Source organism: Myotis davidii, unplaced genomic scaffold (genome assembly GCF_000327345.1).
Source record: "Myotis davidii unplaced genomic scaffold, ASM32734v1 scaffold31, whole genome shotgun sequence".
In the NCBI taxonomy this organism is placed as follows: domain Eukaryota; kingdom Metazoa; phylum Chordata; class Mammalia; order Chiroptera; family Vespertilionidae; genus Myotis; species Myotis davidii.
In genome coordinates this window covers 1,154,302-1,163,241 of record NW_006283639.1, presented here as the reverse complement: position 1 = coordinate 1,163,241, position 8,940 = coordinate 1,154,302, and the positions used below count along the sequence as shown (strand labels likewise).

The following is an 8,940-nucleotide window of genomic DNA, read 5'->3' as shown; positions in this document are numbered from 1 at the left end:
TGCCAGCCTGATTGTCCCTAACCACTTCTGCCTCAGTCCTGCCACCATGGCTTTGTCCAAAAGGATGTCCAGAAGGTCTCCCCGTCTAATTAGCATATTACCCTTTTATTAGTATAGATAGGATGTAACTGCAGTATGATGTAATATCTGCTGATAAAAAACTAAGGTTAAGAAAATCATAAATTCTAAAAGAAACAAATCACACTTGTATATTAATTGAGAGGGAGATGAAAAGAGATCAGGGAACTCACAAAACACACACACACACACACACACACACATACACACACGCCTTCCAACTTCCAATATCACAATTGTCTAATTATATTCCAATTTTGGTTCAGTCAACATTGTGAGAGAAATGGGTATTTTAATACAATTTATGACTATTTCAATACCAATTCAAACAATAGGTGTATAGTATATTATGCTTTCATGTCATCCTTTAATAATATTTTGTTTCTTCTGAAGTTATTTGATGCGTTTCTTTTTGGTTTCCCAATTTCCTACCTGCTTATCATTATTTCTTACTCAGGTGCTCTTCACAGTTTCATTTCATCAGATCTTCTCAAACCCCATCACCATCACTTGCCCTCACCCCTCACCCTACCAACATACCTCATACATTTTGGAGTCTCATCATCTAAACTAGTCTATATTGGAGTTTCTAGGTGTGCTGTTCATTTTCATCCTGAGACATCCCTTATGATCATCTTTGGGATTCCTTCATCTCTATCCTGATTGGATACAAAATTCTGAATTTCATATTTTAGTTGATGCTTTCTTTATGTAGATGATATCATATAATTCTGTCGCTCTTAATAGTTTTATATATTTTTTTTACTATTTGAAAATGCTATTATTCAACCCTGTGATTTATTAATTTTCTGACTGATTCTTGATATTTGTCATATCTTTATACTTTGGGGAGCTCTTAAGACCTACTATTTAGCGACCTTAGCATATCATTAGCATATTACACTTTATTTGGTTGAACAACCAACCAGACACTTAGCATAGTAGGCTTTTATTATATAGGATTACCTTCTCTCTTTTTCTTATATTTTTAATTTCTGCATATATTATTGAATTGGAACACTAGATTTTATGTCATATTTTCTAAAATGTTTCCTTTTCTGTTTTGTCTTTTTAAAAAAATTCCTAAACCTTCTCTTCTAATTATTCTTTTTTAAAATTATAATAATAATATTTTAATTTTAGGAGATATTTCTTATTTTCTAAATTCTTCTTTTATAACATCCCAGTATTTTTTCTCAGCTGAAATATCTCCATTTATCTCTGGTTAGTTTTCTAAGCTTTTTCTTTTTCTCTGAGCCCCTTGATTGTCTCTGTTTACATGTTGTTCAGTTTTTCTTTTTGAGTATTTTGGGTTTGGTGTCTTGTATTGAAGACTTTTCTCAAATGTCTGATGATCTGAAAACCTCCATTTATATTTAAGATAAACCTTTTTGAAACTGATTAGGTCATAAGCGTGGGTTGGGCTTGTGAACTTGTGGCTCCCCTGTGGAGGATGCGACTTATCAAGTCATTAAGAAAACCCTATACAAGCAACAAGCCCACATCTCTGTACTGACTTCCTTTATTGAAAGGATGTCACTGGGGGAGAGGGGAAATGAAGGCAAGTGACCTGGTCAAGTTAATCAATCTGAATTCTAAGTAAACAGACTAGTGATATTTGCTAGGATTAAGAGAGCTTAACTTGGAAATATCCTTAGCAGGATGTTCCTAGCTGAGGGTAATCTATAGTAAATAATAGCCAAGGATCTATGAAGCATTGCTCCCTGGTGGATGTCACATGGATTACGTGTTTGGAATAAAATATAGAGATTTGTGATAATTCTTTTTTTAAATCTTATTGTTGAAAGTATTACAGATGTCTCCTTTTCCCCCATTGTCCTCTTCTAGACCACACCTGCCCCCCTACCCAGGCTTTCATCACAGTATTGTCTGTGTTTATGGGTTATGCACATATGTACACAAGTTCTTAGGTTAATCTCTTCCTACCCACCCTTCCTTCTGATACTCAACAGTCTGTTCCATGTTTCTGTGTCTCTGGATCTATTTTGTTCATTGATTCTATTTATATGATATATCTAGAGTAGTCAGATTCATAGAGAGATAAAGCAGAATGGTGGTTACCAGGGCCTGGGGAAAGAGGAGAATTGAGCATTAGTACTGGTATTTAATGGGTAGGGAGGTTCAGATTGGGGGGGGGGGAGTTCTGGAGGTGAAGGGTGGTGATGCTTGCACAACAATGAGAATGTTCTTGATGTCACCAAACTGTACACTTTAAAATTATTAAAATAATAAAATTGTATGTTATGTATATTTTACTATAATAAAATATGAATGGGAAGAACAGAGACAAAGTTCCAGTGGATACAAATTCTAAGTAATTTATATAGACAATTGGCCATCATTAGTGTCTACTCACAAATATGAGCTACACATAGGGATGCATTTTCCATGAGCATAGTATGTAAAAAGCAATAGCTTACACTGGAGAAACCTGATAAATGTCAGCCAGGTGATCAGGGTTAATATCAACAGTGATAAGTCAGTGATAGCATGTACTCTAGATTTGAGATAATAAGAATGGTATGTTTCCTCGGTGGTCTTCCTTCCAAAAATCCATTACAAGACAAATCATAAGAAAACTATAAAACTAATAAATCCCAGTTGAGTACTAGAATGAGTACTCCAGAACTGTGAATGTCATCAGAAGCAAGAAAAGTCTTAGGAACTGTCACAGACCAAAAGAGTCTTAGCTTTGGGACATGGCAACTAAGTGAAATGTGATATTCTTGATGGGATCCTTAAACAGAAAAAAAGATGCTGGGTAACAACTAAGGAAATTTGAATGAAGTATAAACTTCAGTTAGTTAATAATATATCAATATTAATTCAGTAATCATAACAACTATATCATAATAAGATGTTAATAAAAGGGGAAATTGTGGAGGGTAAATTTGAATTCCATATTCTATCTTTACAATTTTTCTAAAAATCTAAAACTGTTCTAACATAGAAAGTTTATTTTTAAAAAGGAAAAACAGTGATAATATGAATAAATAAACCAAAGACTATGAAAAAATATTCATAAAACCCTTTATAAAGGACTTCTGTTTAGCATATATACATTTCATACAGTTCAGCAATAAAAGAAAAAAACTTGAAAATGGGAAAAGTTATTTTCTTATTTCCAGGGAAACTGTTTCAATTGATTTTTCCCCCTGGATGAATATTTTGCAGGGGAGATCAAAGTAAAAAGTCACTCTGTCCTCTTTTGAACGTGCTAACATCTGAAAAAAACAAACAAAAAACTCACATGTAACCAGACATTAAGAGTGGTATCATCTTGGGATACAAGTCCACACTTTCTCTATGAAATGATGTGGCTTTGCTTTGATTGTATTTGAGTAGATGAAATAGAGGGAGAAAGAAAAGATGAAGCCATAACTCATGTAGCTCAGATAAGAATTGAAATTTCATAGTATGACTGAACTGAGAAACTAAATTGCATAATCTATAAATAGGCAATATTAAAGCATTTGTCAGGGTTTTTTGTTTGTTTTTGTTTTCCTGATTTAACTTTGTTCTTAAATTTTTAAAAAAGTGCTTGTTTCTTAACTTATTAAACTTTAGAGATGGTATCATATATACAAATTTGTTTTCTTCCCTTTTCTACTTTGGGAGAACATTTATGTGTTTTACTACTAAGCCTTCTCTTTTGGTCTGTAACAGGTGGAATTGGTGGAAAAGCTCTGGATTGAAATGGGGCACATATATGGTCTAGAATGTCCCCTAGATGAACATATCAGAATAAAGTAAAGGGGTAATATTCAAAGGTTATGGACATAACGCTTCGTTTCAAGTAATACATTGTTATATTTTAAGTTCTCAGTAGGAACCCCTTCATTTAAAAGTAAAATTGAAAGAACCAGATGCTGTATTTATTGCTTATTTCAAAATTAGCATTCAATTAATGAGAGATGCTGGCAAGGGTCAAGGATCAAGGACACTGCTTTATTCATTCGTGTGTTTATTAAATAAAAATTGGGAACCTTGCAACACAGTGAATACAAATGTATCTTAGCTGTGTAGAAATGTATTACTTGCAGATGCATTAAAATCATAACACATTAGACTTGGGACCTTATAGGTCATTTAGTCCAATTTTATCATTTTTCAAATGCTATAGAATGGGCAAGGGAGTTGTTTTGTAGAACTGAAAAAAAAGAGACTATGTTAAATAGCGTCTCAAATTTCCCAAGCATACTTAGTTTCAGAACTAAGTTGAGCTAGAATCTAGGCGTCTTTATTTTCAATGAAACACATCCTTTACTTCACTAGGCTGGTAATTTAAAAAAGGTGACAATGTTATATCAACTTTATGTGAAAACGTATAAACTCTATAAAAATTAAATAAAATATTAAATATCTGCATATATATTTTAAACTACTAGTTTCAAATGTAGTATAAAATATAATTTGTCATTTTTTTATTAATTGAAAGAAAATCAAAGTACTAAATAATGGAGTCAAATACTTAACATTTTGCATTTCAAAACTTTGAAGTCCTTATTCTTTTCATCATACTTGTATCCCTAGTGTTAGTATTTTTTCCTGAATGTAATTATAAATTATATATAATCTATTGCTCCTACAGGTAAGAAGGTAAATAAGTAAATTCTGACACTTTCCTATCTATAATTAATTTTAATAAATTCTAAATATTTAGCAAAATGAAAAAGAATAGAACATGGTCAGGACAGTATTTTATTTGAGGTTGGCTAAGATATCGCAGAGTGTTTCTATTCCTCCATTTATAAATCTCCTATTTCTCTTATGAATAGGCATTATCTTAAAGCTAACATTAAATAAAATAAATAAAAGCTAACCTTATGTTGTAGAATTAGAAATTTTTCTTTCATATCGTTTCCATAAATAACTGACATATATATATATATATTATTTTAATTTCAGGTGTACAAAATAATGATTAAATATTTGTATACATTGTAGAATGATCACCACAATTAGCTCAAATAATATCCATCAACTTAGAGGGTTAAATTTCTTTTTATGATGAAAACTTATAAGATCTACTCTTCGTAACTTTCAAATATGCAATACAGTATTAACTACAATCACCATGCTGTGCATTATATCCCAATAATTTATTTTATAACTGAAAATATGTAGCAATAAAAACTAACTTTAAATAAAGCTGATGATTAGAAATAGCTTAATATGCTACAAAGAAAAATAACTGGGAGTTATTAGGTCATATACCATATCTAGCATTGTAACTGATATGTGTCACTGAACATTCATTGGTCCTTATTTTCTTTCTTTTTTTTTTTTCAAATATATTTTATTGAATTTTTACAAAGAGGAAGGGAGAGAGATAGAGAGTTAGAAACATCGATGAGAGAGAGACATCGATCAGCTGCCTCCTGCACATCTCCTACTGGGGATGTGCCCGCAACCCAGGTACATGCCCTTGACCGGAATCGAACCTGGGACCTTTCAGTCCGCAGGCCGACGCTCTATCCACTGAGCCAAACCGGTTTCGGCCGTCCTTATTTTCCTTAATCTCGTGGAACAACAAGGACAAATAACTTCACTTTGTTAATGTTGTATCTGTTTCATAAATTTCATGCTGATGAATTTCTTCACTATGAAAAATGTCAAGTCTTGTAGTTTATTTCACTGATTTTACTTTATATAAGCTGAAATTAAAAAATAATGACAAAAGAAGACACAGTGTTCACTGAAAAAAATATTATAACATAACTCCAAGCACATGCTATTACTTAAATGAATGTAGACTACCCATCAACTGCTTAAGTCACTGCAATTTAATTAAAGACTATTGAAAATGCCACCGATTATTTGTTTCTCAACTCTTCAAGGTAGATAATACTTCTTCTATGTTTACTTTTATAACTAGTTCTTTGAAACTCTAGCAGAGGTTCTAAAATAAAATTTCATCCCTAACCGGTTTTGCTCAGTGGATAGAGCGTTGGCCTGCGGACTGAAAGGTCCTGGGTTCGATTCCGGTCAAGGGCGTGTACTGGGTTGCAGGCACATCCCCAGGAGGGCATGTGCAGGAGGCAGCTGATCGATATTTCTCTCCCATCGATGTTTCTAACTCTCTATCCCTCTCTCTTCCTCTCTGTAAAAAAAGAAAAATCAATAAAATATATCTAAAAAATTAAAATAAAATAAAATTTCATTACTGGAAAGACATACATTTTTATCAGATGTCCTGTATCAGGGTCAAATAATGACTATCTGAGCAAAGTTTAAAAAGAATCTGGCCTTAGCTGGCTTGGCTCAGTGGATGGAGCGTCAGCCTGCGAACTGAAGGGTCCCAGGTTCCATTCTGGCCAAGAGCACCTGCCTGGGTTGTGGGCTCGTTCCCCAGCAGGAGGTGTGCAGGAGGCAGCCAGTCAATGATTCTCCCTCATCATTGATGTTTCTATCTCTCTCTCCTTCTCCCTTCCTCTCTGAAATCAATAAAGAAATATATATATTTTTTTAAAAAAAGAATCTGGCTAATTGATTATTGGTCATGGAACCAATTAGGCCTCAGGATTTTTCTAAAAACAATAATCCATGTACTTGTTTTTGTATACAATTTAAATGCAGAGGATCAACTAGAAAGACTTCTATTTCTGGCTATGTGGCAGATTCAATGACATGAATTACCTTTAACATATATAGCTGAGTTGCTAGGAAAAAGAATAAAATTCTTATTGGCCAAAGAAGAAAGAACTGACAATTGGAGAGATGAGCACATGAGATGATATTATAATAGTTTAGTGCTGGTTACTTCTAGCCTCAGGAAGCACAATTCTTAGTTTTAATGCCAAGACGTGAAAATGAAGGATGACATAGATCTAGGGTCACATAACTAAGATAGGCTATGATCTCAGTGAAAAAGTAGCACATACACAAAATTAAATCTTACAGACAGAAACATTATGTCTACTCTTGAAAAAAATGTTTAAATGCTATAATTTTTAGTTTTATTTTGTTTTATGTTATGCTATTGTCACTTCTGTTTAAAAGCACTTACTGAAAATATATTTATTGATTTGCAGATTTCTGCCAAATATATACAAGATCATTTAGTTCAAATATTCTTTAATGTGAGAGATTTTTAAGAGTGCATGCAAAGCAGGTTTTATTTAAGAAAAGTAAGACTAAATATAAGATTGTAAGCCATTTTTATATATTTATGCCATTTTTTCATGCAAAAATTATACATGCAGAATAGCAATTAAGAAAGTTTTTATAGTCACTAGTGGGAGGATTCTTTTTTTTTTCATACAATGAGAATAAACCATACTTTTGATTGAAAGAATAGCTATTGTATATGATGCATCTGGAGCTTTTCATTTAGAAGTCAGATGTTTCATTCATGAATACTGCAGTCAGTGAATGTTAAAAGAAGGCAATGATTCTAGATTGATAAGGCTGTACTAGCATCCTATTTTGTAGGGCATCTGTAATAGCTCTATAATTATAAGGGAATTACATGTTTCTACAAATTACTTGATAATTATACTCGACATTACCAAGTAATTCAAAGATTAGTTACTATGTAACTTGCAATTTTGAGAACTCATTGGCATGTATTGCCTTCCTGATTTTAAGGGTTTACTGATACCCTACCCTAAATAGTGGACACTCAGAATATATTTCTACTTATTTTTATGTTATTTTGCTACATAAATTTGTTAAAAAGCAACTGTTGTTGTTATGTGTGTTTTTTTTTCATGAAAGGACAAATGCAAATGAATGTATTTCAGTCATTTATCTTCATACTTAAATTGTGTTTATGCTATATTTCAGCATTACATTTACTTTCATTTAGATCAGCCGTGGGAAAACTACGGCCCACGGGCCGGATCCAGCCCGTTTGAAATGAATAAAACTAAAAAAAAAAAAAGACCGTACCCTTTTATGTAATGATGTTTACTTTGAATTTATATTAGTTCACACAAACACTCCATCCATGCTTTTGTTCCGGCCCTCCGGTCCAGTTTAAGAACCCATTGTGGTCCTCGAGTCAAAAAGTTTGCCCACCCCTGATTTAGATTGTTCAATGAGGCCAGCAAGAGGTTTCTGATAAAAGTGACTTTTAAACCAAAATAGTAAATTAAGTAAACTAATATGTAATATGACCAATTTGAAATAATCAAAATGTTACATTGCACCCAAGTGTGTGTGTATATATATATATATATATATACATATATACACATACACACATAAATATACATATACAGTTAGCAGACTTTAAAGATCAAATGTTACACCAGAGACTCAACAACATTTATACATTACTTGGCGTATGGAAACCATAAGATTTCAGAAATAATATAATTAATAAAAGTATAACTGTCGTGCAATTGATGTGTGTGTTTTAATATTTGAGTCTAGTAAAAATCCAGGAAGAAAAAGAATTATAGAACATTTCTTTTATATCCTATGCCAGTTAATTGTAATTAATGTTTTATATTGATATTATGGAATACACAGATATTTATTTGCAAGGAGACAACCTAAAGAGTGTCATAGGGTGGTAGCACTATACACTCCTTCAATATATGGAACAAGAATCACTTAGTTCAGAAAACAAGAGGAATTTAACCAGGTTAGCAGAGCTCCAATTAAAGTTGAAGGAGTTAAGCACCTCAAAGGAAAAATCAGGGTCTCTTATTAAAAAATTAAGAATATTAAGACAGTAACCATTGAGCATTAAACAGATATTAGGGTCTTCTGACACTGGGGTCTTTGCAACTGTGTAAGTTGCACGCCTCTATAGTTGGCCTGATACCAGGGTCCAAAATATTTGCTTTTGTGATCAATATTGATCAGGACACAACAAAAAAGATTCCAGAA

At 32.6% G+C, this 8,940-nt stretch overlaps 1 long non-coding RNA gene across 1 annotated transcript in view; it reads right to left on the bottom strand.

Annotated features, from left to right (window-relative positions):
- LOC107183530 overlaps nt 1-7,993 on the bottom strand; it is an 11,181-nt gene extending 3,188 nt beyond the window's left edge. Inside the window, exon 1 of the long non-coding RNA XR_001514318.1 lies at nt 7,900-7,993. This is a non-coding gene — a long non-coding RNA (uncharacterized LOC107183530). The remainder of the gene's footprint in view (nt 1-7,899) is intronic.
- Nucleotides 7,994-8,940: the final 947 nt, after the last annotated feature.